Source organism: Protopterus annectens, chromosome 7.part1, assembly GCF_019279795.1.
Source record: "Protopterus annectens isolate FY-2018-M chromosome 7.part1, PAN1.0, whole genome shotgun sequence".
NCBI classification, from domain to species: Eukaryota; Metazoa; Chordata; order Ceratodontiformes; family Protopteridae; genus Protopterus; species Protopterus annectens.
In genome coordinates this window covers 388,412,315-388,434,974 of record NC_056740.1, presented here as the reverse complement: position 1 = coordinate 388,434,974, position 22,660 = coordinate 388,412,315, and the positions used below count along the sequence as shown (strand labels likewise).

Sequence of the window (22,660 nt, the reverse complement as noted above, 5' to 3'; positions counted from 1 at the left end):
ATAGCACAGCGCCGGTTAAACTTTTTCTGGCTCTGCCAAGTCTGCTCTTCAAATTTTCCCTTAAGGAAGCTCTACTCTTAGTATAACCAGACTACTCACTATATTGTAAGCCTAGCACTTGTTCTCAATACTTTCTACTAAGTAAGCACTCTCATACTAAGTAAAGCACTACATCTACTTACCACCCCTGTGAATATCCACTTCCCTTAAAGGTACAGCACTCCCTTATACTGTTCTAGCATGTTGAGTGGGTGGTAGATTACTGGCGTCTCCAATTCAGCTGGTCAATCTGGGTATCTTGAGACAAAGCTACAATTGTTTCATGTACACAGATAACACTCTCCTCCTCCCAACAAATACATGAGAGATGCAACTATATAGCCAAACTGGAGGCTGAACTCTCTCAACTCAGGGCTGGCATGACCAGACAGGAGGAGATGGCAACCACACACACAACAATCCCAGTCCCACATAGACCTACCACAACTGCAAACCAAACACATAAAAACACAAAAGACATACTCGGAGCTCCCAAAGCAGACATCCAAAAATCCACCACCTCAAAACAAAACACATGCAACACATACTTCAATAAATCAGTGTGTCAACCAATCACAGCCCTTAAGGCCAAACACCTTGCCTGATACACTAGTAATAGGTGACTCTATAGTCAGACACACTGATGTCCCGCTGACCAGGCTGAACAAGGAGAAGGTGACTGAGCTGTCTTTCGGGAGCTAGGATCCGCCACAACACACGCACTCAAGTCACTCCAAAGCAAGTACAAATATGACTCTGTCATTGTCCATGCTGGTGTGAATGACCTGAGACGTACCTCCCTGGACTACATGAAAAGAGACAGAGGAGCTCTCAGATTATGTAGCCCAGGTTGGTATGACCCTGATCTTGAGCAGCATCTTGCCCTCACCAAGAATACCACAATACAAAGACAAGATGATCAGCTTTAACAATTGGCTCAAGTACTGGTGTCATTCTAAGGGGATCCAATGTCTGTCTGCCTGGGATGACATGTTGGACAAGCCACGCTGCTTCGCAAGGGATGGCTTACACCTGTCACCACTGGGCTTCCGGATATTGGCCAAGGCTCTTGCCACCCCCATAGTGCCTTTTTTAGGAAAGGCTCAAAAGACAAACCCACCTCCTTGGAAAACAAAAATGGAAAAAAACTTAGGGTAATGCTGCTCAACGCCAGAAGTCTAAATCTCAAGATGCAGGTACTTGATGCACTCCTCAGCATGGAGAACATCGATGTCTGTGCAGTAACTGAAACCTGGCTCAAGGCTCCTGAGAGCACCCCAGCACTACCAGGCTATACCTCGTATCAGGCTTTTTGGCCCCAAAACCCGGGCAGAACCACAAAGGGAGAGGGAGTGTCCATATTCATCAAGGACACCCACACCTCCAGGTTAGTAGCAACACATGAAGCATCAGAGACCATACAGGTGCAACTAACCATAGGCAAAACTGCTATACAACTGGTAGCATGTTACAGTCCACCCTCCCAATCTCAAGAACCCCACTCAGCCTTCCTGAAGACATTGGAGGATATGAATGTATCACAAAATACCATCATACTGGGAGACTTCAACTACCTAAACATAGATTGGGTACATTATTCTAGCCCTAATACCCTAGCCCAAAGGTTCCTGGAATTCATAAATTCAAATGCACTGGAACAACTAGTCACCTCTCCCACTAGGGGAGATAATATACTAGACCTGATCATCACAAACATGGGGACAAAATGCTCCACACAGGAAGTATACCCCTCACTAGTGAGATCTGACCACAAACTAATCACCCTGTATATACATATCCTACCTCCACCCCCAGCACAAAAGACCACAGTGAAAAACTTCTCAAAAGCAGACTTCACTCTTCTTAAGACTGAGATGGTATCCTTTAAGCCCACTGTGCCAGTGGATACCACATCCCACAATGCCGAATCCTTCACAAATGCTTTCTATGGACATCTCCAAGAATGCATGGATCATGCAATCCTAAACAAATCCAAGTCCCTCTCCACCAAAGGTAAGTGTCCTGTCTGGTGGACCTCAGCCATAAACAAATTGTATAACAAAAGAAAGAAGCTACTGCACGTCGGAGCAAAATCCCATGAAGGGAAGACATCTCTGATCAACATTAGCAGAAAACTACGTTCTCTCAAAAACATCCAAGGCCAACTTTGAGAGAAAAATCGCTAAGGACACTATAAAGATAACCACAAAGCCTTCTTCAGCTATGTTAGAAACCTGGGCGGAAACCCTCAGATATGCTCAGAGTTGGTTCACAACAAAAAATACACTGAACCCACAGATATTGCCAACATTCTGGCTGAAAGGTTCAGTGCAAATTTCTCCCCTCCTTCACCCCCAAAAGAAGAAATACTTATCCCAGCTGAATAATCTCCCTGTCATCTCAGATGTCCAAGTGAGAACCACCCTAAACTAAGCAAAAAACACAGCATCAATGGGACCTGACTGTATCCCGGGTTGCGTGTTACGTGAACTCCAAGAGGAGCTAAACCCACACATAAAAATGCTGTTTAACCTTAGCCTTACTTCGGGATATGTACCTGAACACTGGCGTACAGCAACAGTGGTCCCACTCCACAAAGGGGGTGCCTCTACAGACCCTGGAAACTACCGCCCCATAAGCTTAACCAGCCTGGTCTGCAAAGCTATGGAAAGAATCATTATGGAACTCATAAACAGAGACATAGGGGACCTACAGACCCTTGACCCCACCCAGTTCGGCTTTGCATCATAGATAAGCTCAACAGCTTAAAAGTAAACCCTTATGTCACTAGATGGGTTGCAAACTGGCTAAAGGACAGAACCCATAAAGTTAAAATCGCTGGAGCAATGTCAGACTCAAAGCCAGTCACAAGTGGTGTCCCACAGGGATCTGTCCTGGGACCCCTCTTGTTTGGCATTTATTTCTCAGATGTTAAAGCAAACCTGGGAGGGCTGTGGCTGACAAAGTGTGCAGATGACTGCAAACTAGGCGCCATAGTCGATACACCAGCAGACACACGCATCCTACAAAAAGGCCTCGCAGAAACGGACAATTGGTGCCGGAGTCACGGCCTTAAACTAAATGCCAAAAAATGTATAGTCATCCCATTTGGTAAAAACCAAGTACCCACAAATTATCACATAGACAGCAACCCACTGAGTGAGTACGGAAAAAGTAATCTGAGACCTAGGGACCCAAGTCGACAGCGACCTCTCATTTGACACCCACATTGCCAAAGTGGTTAGAAAAACATTCTACCTTGGATCTGGATGTGAATCCCTTCATGATGAGGTGTGCAAGGATGTCATTGTACCCCTATATTCCTCTCTCATCAGACCCATGATTGAGTACAATGCCCCATTTGGTATGTACCTCACCCGGCATTTGCAACAGCTGGAGAGACCACAGAAGTACCTCACCAAGAGGATCAAGGGTTTCCAACATATGTCTTATTCTGCCAGACTAAAGAAACTTCAGCTCTATTTAGTAGCATACTGCCTGCTCAGAGGTGATCTCTGCCTGATGTACAAGGCCATGTCCAATCAGGATCTGATGGACATGCTCCACCTCAAAAAATCCAAATCCATCAGGACCACGAGCGCTAAAGACTTAAACCTCGGCACAAGTATGAATAGGACATGCTGGAGGGATAGATTCATAACCCAGAGGCTTCCCATGCTTTGGAACAAGATCCCAGTTCGTATTAGGCAGAGCCCCTCACTGACTCTCTCGAAATCTTGAGTGGATGGGAGATCGTAAGTTTACCCCAGGGGTCACATCTGTGTCACTGCTAGACAGGGGCACAGTAAACTAATTCTATTATATAAGGGGACCTTCATTGTGTCACTACTAGACAGAGGCACAGTATTCTAAATTTATTCTGTACATTTTTTGTACCATTTCATGGGCTGGCAAAAGCCACATCACTATGGCTAGGCTTACAAATGCCCCAGGGCAGATAGCCTAGTACTATACTATGAAACTAAGAATTTAAAACTGTCCTGCTTTGCCAGTGGATTAGTCAGTTTCTTATTACGTATGTCATTAAGATGTTCCAGCACCCTCTCCTTCCACATACGATTAGTTTTTCCAACATAGAAACATTTACATGGTTTACATTTAGCCATATATGGTATGTTTCTAGTTTCACAGTCTGCATAGAATGTGAGTTCTATAGGCTCCTTTAGAAATGGGATGCATCACCATACAAACTGGCCAAATACTAGGACAGGCTTTGCAAGCTCTACACTCATGAGTTCCCCTGCGTTGTGATAAAAAGATGTTCCTTGCGTCTGTTCTGCTTGTAACAGTCACTGCTTCAGTTTTTACAGTTTTTAAAACTAAACCTAGGGGGTAGTCTATTACCATGCTTATTTTAGGATCTACTAACAAGATAGGCCAGTTTCTTTTCACTATCTCACACTCTACTAACCCCTGCTGAATAAGTCAGACACATCCTATTCTTCACCTTCATACTAGATGTTATCTCTCTCCCTTCAATGGAAGTTTGTTCATACTAGGCTATCTGCCCTGGGGCAATTATAAGCCTAGCCCGATTCTGTATGGCTTACGCCACCCCTTGATTTGAGTATACTGTGCCCTTTTTAAGGTTTAGTTTACTGTCCCTCTGTCTAATAGTGACACAGGAGTAATCCCTGGGACAAACCTACGATCCCCCATCCACTTATCGAGATTCTTCTTGAAGAGATTCAGTGAGGTGCTCTGCCTCACATGAACTGGAATTCTATTCCAGAGCGAAGGGAGCCTTTGGGTTATGAACCTGTCCCTCCAAGTTCTATTTATTTCTGTGCTGAGGTTCAAAGTCCCTCGAGCGTGTGGCTCTAAGGGATTTAGATTTTCTGAGGCGGAGCATGTCCATTAATTCTGGATTTGACACAGCTTTGTATGTCAGGCATAGATCGCCTCGAAGTAGGCGGTATGCAACTGAGTAGAGCTGGAGTTTTTTTAACCGAGCAGCATATGGCATCTGTTTGAGACCCTTGATCCTCTTGGTGAGATACTTTTGGGGTCTTTCTAATTGCTGCAGGTGTCTGGTAAGGTACATCCCAAAAGGGGCATTGTATTCTATGATGGGCCTGATGAGGGATGAATAAAGGGGCACGATTACCTCTCTTGATCTAGATGCGAAACCCTTCGTGATGAGGTGGGCTATGTAGAAGGTCTTTCTAACCACTTTGGCAATGTGGTTTTCAAAGGAGAGATTGCTATCCACTTGGGTCCCCAGGTCCCTAATGACTTTCTCTGTACTTAATGGGTTTCTGCCTATGTGGTAATTTGTGGGCACATTGTTTTTGCCAAAGGGTATGACTATATACATTTTTTGGCATTTAGCTTTAAACCATGGCGCTGGCACCAGTTATCTGTCTCTGAGACCTTTTTGAAGGATGTTTGTGTCAGCTGGAGAGTTGATTATGGCGCCCAGTTTGCAGTCGTCTGCGAACTTGGTGAGCCATAGTCCTCCCACGTTTGCCTGTACCTCGGAAAAGTATATACCGAACAAGAGTGGTCCCAGGACAGAACCCTGTGGGATGCCACTTGTAACCGGTTTTGAGTCTGACATGGCTCCAGCAACTCTCACTTTGTGGGTTCTGTCTTTGAGCCAGTTTGCGACCCATCTTGTGACATAGGGATTTATATTTAAGCTGGATAGCTTATCTATGATGCCAGAGTGGGGTATTGTGTCAAATGCCTTTGCAAGGTCCAGATAGGCTGTGTGGACTACCTTCCCTTCATCTATGGCTTTGGTGACTGTTTCAAAGAAGTCAACCAGGTTCAAAAGGCAGGATCTGCCTTTGACAAAGCCGAACTGGGTAGGATCTAGTGTCTGTAGGTCCCCAATGTCTTTGTTTATGAGCTCCATGATTATCCTCTCCATAGCCTTGCAGACTAAGCTAGTCAGGCTTATGGGGCGATAGTTTCCAGGGTCTGTAGAGGCTCCACCTTTGTGGAGTGGGACCACTGTTGCTGTACGCCATTCTGTGGGCACATATCCTGTAGTGAGGCTGAGATTGTATAGCTGTTTTATTTGAGGGATTAGTTCCTCTTGTAGTTCCATGTAGGACGCAACCTGGGATGCCATCTGGTCCCATGGAAGCAGTGTTTTTTGCTTTGGAGAGGGCAGCCTTCACCTGAGCATCTGAGATGTTTACGAGGCAGCCCTCTGCCGGGATAGATACTTGCTCTTTTGGGCGGGTGGAGAAGTTTGCACTGAACCTGTCTGCCAGGATATTGGCGATGTCTGTGGGTTCAGTGTATTTTTTGTTTAGAATCAACTCAGAACAAGTCTGGGAGTTTCATCCCAGGTTTCTAACATAACTGAAAAAAGCCTTATGATTGTCTTTGGTGTCCTGAGCAATTTTTCTCTCGAAGCTGCCTTGGAGGATTTTATGAGGGATCGTAATTTTTTGCTAGTACTGATCAGAGATGCCTTCCCTATTAGGGATTTTGCTCTGTCATGTAGTAGCCTCCTCCTTCTGTTGTACAGTTTATTTATGGCAGGGGTCCACCAGACTGGACGCCTACCTTTGGATGATTGGGTCTTGGTTTTGTTTGGGATAGCATGATCCATGCATTCCTGGAGATGTCCGTAGAATGCATTTATATAGGATTCTGCAGTTTGGGCCGTAGTTTTCACTGGCCCTGGGGCCTTGAAGGATTCCACTTCGGTTTTGAGAAGTGAGAAGTTCGCTTTTGAGAAGTTTTTCACTGTGGTTTTCTGGGCTGGGGGTGGGGTCGGGATGTGGACATCCAGTGAAATTAATTTATGGTCTGATCTTACCAATGAGGGATATACTTCTGGTGTGGAGCATAGAGTCCCCATGTTGGTAATGATCGGGTCTAGTATGTTGTCCCCCTCTTGTGGGAGTGGTGACTAGTTGTTCCATAGCATTTGAGTTTATAATTTCCAGGAATCTTTGGGCTAAGGTGGTGGGGCTTGAGTAGTGCTCCCAGTCAATGTTTGGGTAGTTGAAGTCTCCCAATATAATGGTGTTCGGAGAGATCTTCATGTTCTCCAATGTTTTCAGGAAAGCCGAGTGGGATTCCTGACTTTGAGAGGGTGGTCTGTAGGATGCTATAAACTGAAAAGCAGTCTTGCCCACTGTTAGTTGCACATGGATGGTCTCCGATACTTCGTGCAATGCCACTAACCTGGAGGTGTGGATATCCTTGATAAATATGGAAACTCCCCCTCCTTTTGTGGTTCAGTCCGGGTTTTGGGGCCGAAAAGCATATGAGGTGTATAGCCTGGTAGTGCTGGGGTGCTCTCTGGAGCCTTGAACCAGGTTTCTGTCACTGCACAGATATCTATGTTCTCCATACTGAGGAGAGCTTCGAGTGCGTGCATCTTGAGGTTAAGACTTCTGGCGTTTAGCAGCATTACCCTTAGTTTCTTGTTCCTTGTGCTGTCTATGGGGGTGGGTTTGACTTTTGAGCCTTGCCTAAAAAAGGCACTATGGGGGTGGCAAGAGCCTTTGCCAATATCTGAAAGCCCAGTGGTGACAGGTGCAAGCCGTCCCTAGTGAAGCAACGTGGCTTGTCGAGCATGTCATCCCAGGCTGACTGACACTGGATCCCCTTTGAATGACACCAAAATTTTAGCCAATTGTTAAATGTGGTTTAGTTTTGTTCTATCCAGGTTATCGATCTCTTCCATACCCTTTATTTCCTCAGCTTTATAACCCCTGTCCATAAGGTCAGATGCAGAACCCCCTAAGGGAAGCTTTGAATGGACTTGCATCTGTATGCAGTCTCCTACACCTTGGTACCTGATTCTCAACTACATTCCTAGTAGTATGACTGGGGATGCATACTAGTACGATGTATACTTTTTTTCCTACATTCCTTCCTATACTGCTTGGTGGAAAGATTACCTAACAACATGTTTTTGGTAATCAACACATCTAGAAAACTAATTTCATCTTCAGAATAATGCAGGGTAAAGGATTAAAAAACGGTGCTACACTCAACTGTACAAATTCTTTCAATTCCAGTAATTCACCATGCCAGATGAAGAAAAATATATCATCCGCAAAGCGTTTACAGAAGGTGGTTGTCTCCTTGAAACTATTTCCTTTTCCCAGTTTGCAAGAACCAAATTTGCGTATGTGTTGGCACATGTTGTGCCCATAAAACACCTACAATCTGAAGAAAATATTCATGTTCAAAGAGTAACATTTTCTAGAATCATGTCTTAACAGAGTGCAGATCATATTTACCTTTGTATTACTATACCTAGTTTCTTGTACAAGAAGTTGCCTCACATTCTAAACCCCTTCATTAGGAATGACCATGAACCGAGAATAGACATCCTAGGGTTACAAAAAAAAAAGCTTTTTTGATCGGTTCCTTATTTCTATGCCTCGCCCAAATTAACAGATGTTCTAAATACTGCTTATCCCTAAACACTGTCTCTGTTTTATCCAAAACCCATCAAAGTTGTTTCTCTGCATATATGGACATTGGCTCAATGAGCCAACCTCTGCCGGATACTATGGGTCTGAAGGGTGGGTGTCTAGGATCTTTGTGCACTTTAGGCAAACCATATATCACTGGGTTGGGAGGGTGGCCTAATGTTTAAGGTATTTGCCTTGCAAGCACAAGGTGCAGGGTTTGAGTCTCACAAGGGATAACTGGCTATGTTTAAAATGGCTCGTAAGGGCAGTTAGCTTAGTACTAACCTATGAACTGGTATAGTTGGGTGCTCAACAGAGAAGTATGTGTACAATGGATAATCCTATTAAATCTGTCATCAGCATATCATGCAGGTAGAAATTGAACCTATTTATAATGCTGTTCCCCTGATATTTCTGTAGAACTGCTTACACTTTTCTATGAAGCATGTCATATAGTCTTTCCATATAAACCTGTATATTTAAAACCACTATGCCACCTCCTTTGTCTGCTGGTCTGATTATCAAGTGCTCGTCTGTCAGTAATGAATTTAAGGCCTCCTATTCCTTACAAGACAAGTTAAAAAAAAAATTCGATTTACTGCCTCCTTCAGTCATTTTCACATAAAGAAAGTAATAAAAGCCTCCATTGCTGGTGAATTGCCTGGTATAAAAGTACTGGGTTTCTTAAAAACATTGCCATCATTGGAAGCACTATGCTCATCCATAACTGTTTTTAGCATCACATTTCTCATAGGTTCATAGCCTAGTATTTACCTATCTGCCCTAGGGAATTTATAAGCCTAGCCAGAGTGTATTTGGCTTCCGCCTCCCTATTAGATTAGCCTACTGTGCCTCTGTAAAGTAGGTCACAGAAGGTACCCTTTTAAGATTAGTTTACTGCGCCTCTGTCTAGCAGGGACACAGAGATCTCAGGGGAGAATTTGCGATTTCCCATCCACACGTCCAAATTTCGCTTGAAGATGGTCAGCGAGGGGCTATGTCTAACATGAATTGGGATTGTATTCCAGAGTGAGGGGAGCCTCTGGGAAATGAATCTGTCCCTCCAGCATGTCCTATTTATTTTTGTGTTGAGGTTTAGGTCCCTGGAGCGTGTAGCTCTAAGGGACTTGGATTCTTTGAGGTGGAGCATGTCCATTAATTCTGGGTTTGGCATGGGTTTGTATGTCAGGCATAGATCGCCTCTGAATAGGTGGTAAGCAACTGAGTAGAGCTGGAGTTTCTTTAGTCGAGCTGCATAGGACATCTGTTTGTAGCCCATGATCCTCTTGGTGAGGTACTTTTGGGGTCTCTCCAGTTGCTGCAGGTGTCTGGTAAGGTACATCCCAAAAGGGGCATTGTATTCAATTATGGGCCTGATGAGTGACGAGTAGAGGGGCACAATGACCTCTTGATCTAGATGCGAACCCTTTCGTGATAAGGTGGGCTATATATAGAAGGTCTTTCTAACCACTTTGGCAACATGATTATCAAAGGAGAGATTACTATCTACGTTGGTCCCCAAATCTCTAATTACTTCCGTACTTAATGGATTACCACCTATGTGGTAATTTGTGGGCACCTTGTTTTTCCCAAAGGGGGTGACTATGCACTTTTTAGCATTTAGCTTGAGGCCGTGAATCTGGCACCAAGCATCCGTCTGTGAGACCCTTTTGGAGGATGCTTGTGTCAGCTGGAGATTCGATTATGGCCCCCAGTTTGCAGTCATCTGTGAACTTCAGCCATAATCCCCCCATGTTAGCCTGAACCTCGGAGAAGTATATACCGAACAAGAGAGGTCCCAGAACTGAGCCCTGTGGGACGCCACTTGTAACTGGTTTGGTTTCGGACAGGGCACCTGCGATTCTGACTATGTGGGTTCTCTGAGCCAGTTTGCAACCCATCTTGTGATGTAGGGGTTGATATTTAAGCTGGTAAGCTTATTTATGATGCCCGAGTGGGGTATTGTGTCGAAGGCTTTTGCGAGGTCCTGGTAGGCTGTGTGGACTACCTTGCCCTCCTCTATGGCTTTGGTAACTGTTTTGTTTCAAAGAAATCAACTAGGTTTGAGGCAAGATCTGCCCTTAAAGCCGAATTGGGTAGGGTCCAGTCTCTGGAGGCTCCCAATGTCTTTGTTTATGAGTTCCATGATACACTCCATAGCTTTACAGACCAGACTAGTCGGGCTTATGAGGTGATAGTTTCCGGGGTTCGTTGTGGCACCACCTTTATGGAGTGGGACCACTGTAGCTGTACGCCATTCTTTGGGTACATATCCTGTAGTAACAGTGACTTGATGTGAGGGTTCAGTTCTTCTTGGAGCTCGTGTAAGACGCAGCCTGGGACACTGTCCGGTCCCATAGATGCTGTGTTTTTTGCTTTGGAGGGGGCAGCTTTCACCTGTGCATCTGTGATGTCAGGGAGGTTACATTCAGTTGGGATAGGAGTTTGCTCCTTTGGGGGGGAGGGGGGGAGTTTGCGCTGAATCTGTCTGCCAGGATGTTGGCTATGTCTGTAGGTTCAGTATATTTTGTACAGTTATGCAACAATTCAGAGCATATCTGGGCATTTCTGCCCATGTTCCTGACATAACTAAAGAAGGCCTTGTGATTATCTTTAGTGTCTAGGGCAATTTTTCTTTCGAAACTGGCCTTTGATTTTATGAGGGATTGAAGTTTCTTGCGAATACTGATCAGAGATGCCTTCCCTTTTTTGCTCTGATGTAGTAGCTTCCTCCTTCTGTTATAGCTTATTTATGGCCGGGGTCCACCAGACCGGTCTCCTGTTTTTGGAGGAGTGAGTCTGTTTATTTTGGGATAGCACGATCCATGCATTCCTGCAGGTGCACATAGAATGCATTTGTAAAGGATTCTGCAAATTGGGCTGTATTATCCTCTGTCCCAGGGGCTTTGAAGGATTTCCACCTCAGTCTTGAAGTGCAAAGTTGGCTTTTGAGAAATTCTTTAGTAATTTCCTTGGCTGGGGGTGGGGACGGGATCTGGATGTCCAGGGAAATTTGTTTATTGTCTGATCTTGCCAATGAGGGGTTTACCTCTGGTGTGGAACATAGTCCCCATGTTGGTGATGACCAGGTCCAATATGTTCCCTCTTGGAGTGGTGACCAGTTGTTCCATTACGTTAGAGTTTACAAATTCAAGGAACCGTTGGGCGAGGGTGTTTGGGCTTGAGTAGTTTTCCCAGTCAATGTTTGGGTAGTTGAAGTCACCCAATAACATAGTGTTTGGAGAGACCTTCATATTCTCCAGTGTTCTCAGGAATGCCAAGTGGGTTTCCTATAATAGGGAGGGTGTTCTGTAGCAGGCTACAAACTGAAAGGCAGTTTTGCCTGCTGTTAGTTGCACATGGATGGTTTCCGATGCTTTGTGCAGTGCCACTAACCTGGAGGTGTAGGTATCTGAATATAGATACTCCCCCCTCCTTTTGTGCTTAGGTCCGAGTTTTGGGGCCGAAACACATGGTATGAGTTATAACCTGGTAGTGCTGGGGTGCTCTCAGGAGCCTTGAACCAGGTTTCTGTTACTGCACAGTCATCGATTTTCTTCATACTGAGGAGAGTCTCGAGTGCGTGCATCTTTTTAGGTTTAGACTTCTGGCATTGAGTAGCATTACCTTTAGGTTTTTTTATCTTTGGGTTGTCTATGGAGGTGGGTTTGTCCTTTGAGCCTTGCCTAAAAAAGGCACTATGGGGGTGGCAAGAGCCTTGGCCAGTATACGAAAGCCTAAGGGTGACAGGTGCAAGCCGTCCCTAGCGAAGCAACGTGGCTTGTCGAGCATGTCATCCCAGGCTGACACACTGGATCCCCTTTGAATGACGCCAGTTGTTGAAACTGATCATTTTGTCTTTACTGTGGCATCATTCTTGGTGAGGGCAAGATGCTACTCAAGGTCAGGGTCATACCAGCCTGGGCTTACATGGTCAGAGAGCTCCTCTGTCTCCATGTAGTCCAGGGAGGTACATCTCTGGTCATTCACACCAGCATGGACAATGACTGAGTCATACTTGTACTTGCTTTGGAGTGACCTGAGTGCTTGCGTTATGTAGCAGATCCTGGCACCCGACAGGCAGCTTACAGTGACCTTCCCTTGTTCATGGTTTCCACTAAGTAAAGTTTAGTAGCAGGTATAAATGACAGACCTTCGTGTCAGTTCAGTGGAAGACTGATTAAAAACTAGATTAGTTCTCAACAATTTCGTGTTTGTGGGCCCAGTGCCCTTGACCTTTCACCACAGGTGGGAGGATCTGCTCTCTCTTGCGACTGCATGACCTTCCTATTCACTTTTCCTTGTCTTATAGGCAGGGCTTTCTCTCTCCAAAAAAAGCCAAAGACCATCCATCATTTTGAGGCAGTCACTATACTTTACTTGGTCAGCACTTTTGGTCTTACTAGATTGTTAGATTCCTTCGTAAGACCACTGCATATTTATCAGCACCATAATCATCCGTCATTAATCTCCCCTTCTGTTATATTATTGAGGATGGCCATTGTATTCAAAGCTGTAGTAGCTGTGCCAGTATTACCAGCAACTATGCCATCTTGTGCAACGTCTGGTGAATCAATATCAACGTGCACTCCTTCCATCCTAGCACAAACAGTACTTACATTTTTTCGAACCATATCCACACCAACTATTGCAATATTCCCCTTATCAGTAGCACCCACTTGTACATTGGCTTGTCCTAGATCTTTTGAGACGCTTGTTCAAGGTATTGGCTCTATCTCTGCTGCCTTCTGAATTTCCTCTGCTGGTTTCTGAGCTGTGGTGACGCTACTTACAGAATGCTCCTGTGTATGAAACTGTTTTCGCATAGCAGTTTCCACTGCCCGTTGTGTATTGCCACATTGTTGCATATTGCTGCTTGTTGGCCTCAATGTGTGCACTGTCTGTTATATGCTCAGCTAATGCGTTGTTTCTCGGCCACGAGAAGACCTTCTCATCACGGAAATCTATGAAGTCTCTTCTTAGCTTTTTTATTTTCTTTGGTTTCCTTTCAAAAAGGGAAATATTCAACAAAAGTTTAGCTGCACGTATACTTCTCCTTTTAAAGGAGCTGGACAAGTATAAAGTCCTTAATCTCACTGGCTAGAGAGACTTCCTCTGGTCAAAAAGTATTCATTTAATAAAGCCATGTAGTCCAGGCTTGGCTGCAGATTCAATAGTTGCCATCTCTTCAAGAGTTCAAGCAGGCTGTCGCCATAGGAGGGCATCTTTAGCACTCTGAGCCCTCTGGGGACTATTTTATGATGAATAGCAGCCTCGAAGTGGTAGCATTGCCACAATAATCTTGTGCTTATACATTTATCTTCCAGTTCTCTCAATGTCTTAAACAGTGCCGTTTCATCATAGTCTACATTTAAATCCACCATATCCACTTCATCAGAATTTACACAGATAAAGGGATTTGTGGTAATCTTGGTTAAATTAACACTAGTTTCCAGTATAGTTCCATCATTTGACTGTATTCCATTCAATATTCCATCAGGACTCAAAAATGCCTCTTGTCCCAAACTCTCAGCCATAATAAAAGTAGACAAACGGAACAAATTGTAAAAAATAGTGCCACTGGTATCAGACAAACCAAAAAAAGTAAATTGCTGAGAGTAGGGAAAACTTGAGCTTAAAAGCCTTTTTTTGGTGTATTTGCTTTTTTGTTGGAGGTATATCTTTGTACTTTTTTAATTGCTTCCCATTAGGGGGGCACTTGACATCTGTGGCAAGAAAAACTGATGAAATGGCGTCTGCTGCATGTTTTATACTCCTGATGACCTGACGTCATGGAAGAAGGGACAGCAACCGATGCAGGACACAAGACTTTGTTAATCAGGCCGACTTGAGGGCTACCTGCAAGCAGATAACCCAAATGTAATGACTGCAACAGTGAATACACTCTAACATCTACATTTATGGTAAGTGTACACAACTGTACTTTACTCTTCTGTACATCCACTTCTGCTTTGCATGTGGAAAGATGTAACTTGCTACAGCTTAAAAGTACCTCTTGTAAAATGCAGCAGTTTGTGTCTGTAGAGAAGGAAACTAAGGAACACTGACTTGTACTGATCTGAGAAGCAACCCTAGATCTGTAGCTTTCAACCCCTCTGTGCCAGCTACTGATGGCAAGCTTTGGATAGTTATCCTCGAATGGATTATAGAAGCTGGGAGCAGAAGGGAGTAGCAAATCTGTTTTGAATCTGCATTCTAAAGTTGCCATTTCTTTTGAGCCAGCCAAAACTGAATAGGAGGAACATTTTTTTCAAAGGGTCACATTGTCCAAGTGGTTAAGAGAATGTATAAGCTTTAGCCACAAAAAAATTCCAATTACCAGCCCTAGTTGGCGTGCACTCCACAAGTACTATGGCCACGTCTGCTGTTTTCCACTCTAAGGCTTCCATGGATGACGCGAGCAGCAACTTGGGCTTCTCAAGTGCCTTAATCACTCATTGCAAAGTGGATCTGGTCTCCAAGGTAAGAGTTTCATTTGATACCGTGGTGCTCAAATAGCCTTCCATAAGGCCTCCCAAGATGCGAGGTAGCTGGGGACTCTGTCCCATACGTCAAAGATAACCTACTAAAGATTGACATAATCAAAACATTATGGCAAGTCCATAACTTTATCTGTTGTCAATCTTCATGTATCCTTGACACCCCACCCTCCTTCCACCTCCTTCAGATTCCTTGGAGGAACAGACTTTAGTCCTGATTATTTCACGTCTTACCTTGGACAGAGCATCTTCAGTCGTTGTAAACACTTTTTCCTTCCTTATAGCTGCAAACTGAGGTAATTCGAGAGGGGAATTCTGGGTCCCATACGTCAAGGATGAACGAAGATCGACAAAACAGATGGAACATTGTGGCAAGTCCATAACTTTTTTTTTTTTTTTATATATATATCCTGCAGTTTGAAGTTGAAATATAATCCTCCAAGAAAGGCACATGGTACCACTTTACATTTTGTGTGCAGTTTGTCATGGCTAAAAAGCTCACTTTACCAGTCCACGTTACTTGGTAATCAGCAAAACAAGACTAGCCAGCATAACCTTTTGCAGGTTAGGAGTTGCATTTTTTTTTTTTTTTTTTTTCAGGAACATCTGAATTTGAGGGTGCATCTCTCCACTTGCCAGTGCCTGTTCGTTATATATATGATTGTCAAGGAAAATGCACTGTTATGGGAGCACCCTTTGTTTTAAAGCTGCGTCTGAATTTGTGGGTAAAAAGGCAAAGAGGAGTTTCTCCAAACTGGGCTACAGAGATCTCGCTCTTTGGTTTTCTGTGTATCTGAAGTTCAGAATACAAGGTTTGCCTGCGCTGGAGCTGTCCTTCAGTCTGTTTGCTTGCATTTTAGGTCATTTTGAAGCTGTGGTAACTGCATTTACCTGGGATTCTACAGTGGCAGAAAATTGTAGGTCCTTTAATTCTGTGATTCCATCCATCCTTGACCCTTTTTCCCATTTTGCACATGGGGTCAGGGTACTTCCACAGGGACAATCCTCTCAAACCCAAGGTTTACACTGCCAGGTGGTTGGCCCTGCCACTGTAGTTCATTCACATGTGCGCACACACTCTCCTACAGGTAATTTTAGTGTGCAGTGTGGACATGCAGATGCTGCATAGAAGGCACCCCAGCCCGAGAATCTAAAACTTTTTGATGTGAGGTGACTGTGCTACTCTCTGCACCACCGTGACCACCCACTGGTCTTCTGACACTTGTGTACACTAACACAGTATTGCATAAAATACTGTTCATTACCACAAGGTGACCTGACATGAAGCCAAATTGGATGTGAAGTTGAACTTCACCCTTACCCCAAAACAGGATTACTTTGAATGTGTTGCAGTCATGCATCTGACCACTGCTACTCCTAGCACCTTGGCCATAAAAGCACATTAATGCTAGACTTTTAAATCTATTGAGGTAAGTGTCTAGCCCAGCTTAATTAAGCTTCTCTGCAAGTGGATATGGAATGTAATTGAGATCATGGCTGTGTGGTGAAGCTCTGCAGTAGCTTGTGTACAGTCTTCACGGACTTGCTGGTGCTGGATGGACCAGAGCATGCGCTGTCACTCCTAGTGACCTGCGATTACAGTGTACAGTCTTCACGGACTTGCTGGTGCTGGATGGACCAGAGCATGCGCTGTCACTCCTAGTGAGCTGCGATTACAGTAGGGATTTTGGCATGGAGTGCTATTTAGGGTTGAGTGAGTTTAAAAAAAATAAATAAATAAAAAACTGCTTTCCCCAGGAGTGAGCAGGAAAGAGGCTGTGTGCCTCAACCTTCTCGGAACTGGTTTAGGGATCTTGGGAGTGAGAGAAGAACATGGAGGTTGCTTTTTGACTTGATCCTGCTCTAGTTTCATTCACAAGAGAAATTGAAGCTCATCTATGGGTAGCAGTCTGAATTTTAATTTGTGCAGTTTTTAGCAACTGGGATGTGCATTATACCTGAAAGAATTTGGTTTTCTAAGAGTCTAAATTCAAAATGACACGTTTTTCCAGTTATTTTGGTCTGGTGGCTTTTGACGAACTTTGGTAAGACATTTGAACCTGAATTCACCTTTACTGTACTCTAAAGTTTATGCTTAACTTCTGGAAGTAGAGTGGTGCTTTTGCACACTGAATGGTGACTGAACAGGTGCATTTTATAACTGCATTTCATTCATTGCATGTGTTGCTTTAAATGTTTAGTGGTGCTGACCGAGCTGATTTGACTACTGAATCGTTGCCTTCTATTAACTGGAGTGGACTGGTATGTAGTAACATCAGATTCTGTTTTGCCTTAAAAATGACTGGAAATGTAGGCTATAGCCATGGTTTTAAAAAATCTCTACTGGTGTCAAGACTAGCAAGTTTTTTATGCTCAGGATGGGAATGTTGGTATTTTACTTGCAGTGACAGTGGTGGTGGTGGTTAGTCACTAGTGTCCTTTGTGTGTACACACGTGTACTTCAGCTGGGTTTGGAAAGGCCTTTCCACCTAGTACGCTTTCCCTATTTTCCCCACAGCCTCCGCTTGCTGGTGTAGCATTTTAGGGCCAAGTTAATCTTGTGTGGATTCTGATAGGTTTACTCCAAACTTGGGGGTTTTCCTCTCCCACCTCGGTGTCCTAGATTAATTTAATTTTCTACATTTTAGTGCTGTCACCAGGTGGCACAGCCGGTAAACATGGTAACCAGATAGGCTACATGTAACTACATAGATTAGTACTAAGCTAACTGCCCTTGCGAGCCATTTTAAGCCTAGCCAGTTATCCCTTGTGAGACTCGAACCCTGCACCTTGTGTTTGTAAGGCAAATTCCTTAATCATTAGGCCACCCTCCCTCCCTGTCACACTCCTGTCTTTGGTGCATAGGCACTGAAACTGTATGGTGAGGGTGGTTGAGCACCCACCATTTCTGCAGTATCCTGATGGTCATCCTTGCTGTAGTGGAAAAAATAATTTTCCGCTATGCAGCTCACTATCTGTTAAAGACTTGTGGGTTCGCAGCTGAGCATCCTAATTTCTGCAATGGTGGCTAAGCAGCTGCTTGCTCTGCATTTAAAAAAGACATTAACGTCCGTGCTTGCAGCTGCTTGCTTGCCCTGTTTTCTGCCTGGCAATTGGAACTTGGAGGGAATTTTAAACTGTTCTGGTCCTTCCACATCTCATCTTTGGTAAGAGACTTCTACAGTGGTGGGTTTAGGCTGGGCACAGGGGAGAGCACCTCTCCTTTTTTTTTTTCTTTCTAAGCCGTTCATTTGTAGATTAAAAATGCACTTTTCTATAAGAACTATGTTAGTATGCCGCCAAACCAGTGTATCTTCAGTTTGTTTCCTTGCACTGTTTTACTACTTGCATCAAGGATACAATTGTTTGCAGTGAGTCATGTGATCTAGTCTGACATCCTTAATGACTTAAAAATAAAAACGAAAGGAGAGCACCAAATGAATCCAACCAAATGCAAATTTATTAAACCTGTAAAGCGCTTTTCGATTTTGTACTAAACTAAAAGCGCTTTACAGGTTTAATTTGCATTTGGTTGGATTCATTTGGTACTCTCCTTTCGCTTTTTTTTTTTTTTTTTTTTTTTTTTTTAGTTTTGCATTTTTTTTATAATTTGTCAGCATCCTAAATGGCTTCTCACTGTTGCAGTGAAGGTGCGTTTAATAATTTGGGGAGGATTCGGTCGCTGAGAAAAATATTTGTTTGTTAGCATGGCATTTAGTAGTAGTGGCAAAACCAGTACTGCAGACTTGATCCTGAAGATAAGTCTTCAGCAGTTCATGAGCAAGTACAAAGCATCAGTGCTCGAAGACCCTGAACAAGCATGGCTTGAAGAAATCCCTCCGAAGCTTGTCAGTTGAGTGCACCTTGTTTCATGCTGCTTTACTTGAGTTTGGTCCCGTGTCTGGAGGCTTACTGGATCATTTCCATGGTATCTGGAGGTTTCCTGGATCATTTCTTTCTATGGCTTTGCACATAACACTAGTGAGACTTGTGGGTCTGTAGATGGCCCACCTTTGTGCAGAGGGATGACTGTTGCTGCTCTCCATGAGAGACGAAGCCTGTTTTTGAAGGCTACAGTTAAATATCCATTCCAAAGGGCCTGATATGACTTAATGTTTAGGTGGCATCCTGGGATATTGTCTGGGCCCATTGATGCAGCATTCTTGGCCTTGGAGCATTAAGGAATTTATTTTCCTAGTGATGGGCGTTATAGTTGGTATTTCCTGAGGAAAGGCTGAGGTTGAGAGAAGGGTAAAGTAGGAGCTGAAATTGTCTGACAATAGACTTGCTATATTTTCTGACTTGGGTATAGGTGGCTCCATTTACAATGAGCTCTGCACACAATTGTGTATTTGCTTTTGAGGTTGTGGACAAGGCTAAAGAATGCCTAGCAGTTGTCCTTGGCCTGGAAGGCAAAATTTACCTCCTTTGTCTCTTGTAGACTTATTTTCCTCTGCGTTTAGTTTGAGAGTGCTTTTATTCCTGTTGGGGGCTGCACTTCATTTTGCTGTAATTTTCTTCCTTCTGTTATGCAGCCTATTGATTTTGATTCCACCAGGGTGGTTTAAGTTCTGTACTTCCTGGTGGTTACAGCTACCCCTATGACGCTATTAACATGCTTGTGTAGGGTTTCTCTTAATTCTGTATAGGCAGTAGTGTTCTCACAGTTTATGGGGCTTAAATTTTGCCAGTTTATCACTTTATAACGAAGTTAGCCTTTGTTGTTCCTGAATAATCCCAGGGTTAGCTGCATGGGCTGGGTTTCAGTTTTACTTCAAAGGACCATTTTGTGGTCTGACCTTGCCAAAGAAGACCTTGCACTAGGGGTATGCAGCACTCCTATATTACTGAGGACCAGGTCCAGTAAGGTCGCACCCCTGGCTGGTGTATTGACAGTCTGGTCCAGGGAGTTTGTTTACAAAATCCAGGAATATCTACCTGAACGTTTGGTGTCATACAGAATTCCCAGTCAATAGTGTGGTAATTGGTTGCCCATGAATTTGGTGGTGTGTTTCCAATGTGCATGGTATGGGTTTCCTGGGTCATAGAGGGGACCTGTAGCTTGCAAGGAAGTAGTATTGGATTTTGCCTGTGGTGATTTGAACATGGCGTAGCCTGTGCATTGTCCTGTCTGACCAGACTCCGCATACATTTTTTATGTGGACCCCTCCACCTCTAGTCCTTGCCTGTGTAGTAGTGGGTCTAAATGTGTGGAAGGCATTCTACCCTTGCACTGTCTGTGCTCTCTGCAGCTTTTAAACCATGTTTCAGTGATTACCGCACAGACATCTGCATTTTCTAGAGTGAAGAAAGCTTCTAGGGAGTGTCTTTTTTTTTTTTTTTTTTTTTTTTTTTTTTTTTTTTGTTTAGACTTGTAACACTGAGCAGTAATGCCTTTTTAGATGTTTTCTTGGTTTTGATTTGCTGTGTCAGAGAAACTTTCAGTTTGTCATTGCCCAAAATAGGCAGTATGGGGGAAGATGGTGTTTTTAGCTAATATTTGAAAGCCTATAGAGGAGAGGTGTAGACTATCCCTGTCAAAGCAGCATGGTCTGACCATCTCCTTCCATGCTGACAAATACTGCACCTCCTTAGAATGACACCAGCAACTAAGCCAATTATTGAAGTCTGTTATCTTTGTATCGTAGCATATCCTTGAAGGTAAAATGCTGCTCAGTGCTAGCCTTGTACCAGCCAGGGACAAACATTTCCAAGATCTCCATGATGTCTGTCTTATATTCTTGGGTCATGTACACCCACATGGACTGAGTCATACTGGTACTTGTGGTCCAGTGACCCGAGTGCATGCTTAATGTCAGATCCTAGCCCCTTTTAAGCAACTTTCTCCTTTCTCAGCCTGGTGGGAAGGTCATCAGTCTGTCTCCATGATGGAGTCTCCAATGACCAGAATGTTGGATTGTGTGGTGGATTGCCTTATGGGTTTAGAAGTAGAGGCTCCATGAGATGTAGGTGGTTTTGAAAGAATGACTTCAGGGATGCAGAGGGTATTCCTCTAGGTTTTGGAGTTTTAAGAGGGTTACACTTGGTGCCTCAGCATGTCTGCTTTGAATTGTGTGTGATGGGTGCAGCATGTGTACTGACAACCTTGTTTACACAAGTACTTTTATGGGAGAGCTTTGCCTCCAGTGACCTTGTGTAAATGTATCTCTCACACCATATCTGTGGTGAGAATTAACTGGTCCTCAGTAAACGAAGCAATTTCTGCATTGCCCATATCCACCAAGCTGGTAATTGAGATAGTGGGAAAAGTTCATATCCATGGCAATAGACCCTCTTAGACAGTTGGGAGTGAATAAATTATGTTGAGCATCTGGTTTGCCACTCTGTGGACTAGTGTCAGTGCAAACTAGTTGTCCTGTGTGCAGCTAGGTACTGGTGGTGAAATTTCCTGTTTTTCTTTTACAGGAAAGCGATCACTTGTGTCTGTAGGGGGCACTGCCAAACACTTCAGGGGAAACTAGACCCTGAAAATTTAAGGATTAAGTATTTGGGCAGATTTTTGTTTAACTTCAGAATATCAGTACTTGCTGAAAACAATTGAGCTGGTCAAGAATAAGAGGGGAGTCACATGAATGGCTACTGCCTGGCTATTACTAGGGTGATCTCACCACAGCTTCATCTTCACTGTGCTAGGGTACAGTGCTCCTTTGCTTCTCACCAGACGCAAAATATTGGCACCAATCCCAAGATGAGAAGCAGGCCACCACCTGTTTGGTGGTCCACAGCCTTGTCCCATATGATGGAAGGGTCTGTAGCCTTCTAGCCTTTTCCTGGTAGATGCCTTGAACAGCAACCAGAATAATCGGGGAAAGTCCAGCAGAGACACTCTCCGCCCAACCAGAAATGGTCAAATCCATTAACTCTGCTCCTTCTCTTACCAGGAGCAAAATATAAGCAGAAATTCCAAGCTGGCACATATGAAGTGGTTAAGTACAATTTCAGGTGATCATCAGTTTCCAGGAAATGTCCCTGTGCTCTTTCTCACCAGGGGAAAACAGAAGCAGTAATCCCAGAAGATGGAGACTCCAATAACTGGTGGTTTTGCTGTAGCTGTTGCAGATCTTGACAGTAAGATGGGGGAAAAGGGTTGTATCCTAGGCACTGCGGTGTGCACTAAGCAGTTGGATATGAAGGGGGTAACTTGAGCTTTAGCTGTCTGTGGAGAGCCACTGATTTTCTAAAAGAGCAAGATACAGTACCATTTGACTTGCTGCAAATTATATTTAAATAGCTTCACTTGGGTAAAATGTTTTCCAACAGTTTCACATGGATGCAATGTTTGACTCACTGCAAATAAGCCTGTATACAGCAGTTGCTTTCTTTCAGTATGCTGTATTGCCATTGACATGCTAATTCACACCATACTAGAGTCCCTGTTTTGTAACCAACATTTTCAGAGTTTTATAGTGATTAGTCTTTTACTCTGGCTTATATTTCATGGTCTAACATTCTTTTGCGCTGTGTGAGCTCTGGTTATGGTTGTTGTTTGACCAGTCCCCTTACCTACTTAATGAATAAGTATACCTTAAAGTTTTCTGTGTAGCTTATTACCATAGTTAATTATGCTTTTATAGTAAGAGTTGGGATGTATGGCATGGAAAAGGTGGGTGCAGAATCGGTTGGAAAGCGGCAGTGTTGATTTAACTTCAGGGGTGATCTCTTCTGAAGTCTGTAATGGCTATTGTT

The 22,660-nt window shown here is 43.8% G+C and overlaps 1 protein-coding gene across 2 annotated transcripts in view; it reads left to right on the top strand.

Annotated features, from left to right (window-relative positions):
* ARPP19 (cAMP regulated phosphoprotein 19) overlaps nucleotides 1-22,660 on the top strand; it is a 238,591-nt gene that overhangs the window by 63,870 nt on the left and 152,061 nt on the right. Inside the window, exon 2 of one of the 2 annotated variants that reach the window (XM_044078843.1) lies at nucleotides 17,155-17,215. The exons of the other annotated variant lie outside the window; for it this stretch is intronic. The gene's annotated coding sequence lies outside the window, so the exon portion shown is untranslated. The remainder of the gene's footprint in view (nucleotides 1-17,154; nucleotides 17,216-22,660) is intronic. 2 annotated transcript variants of the gene reach the window in all.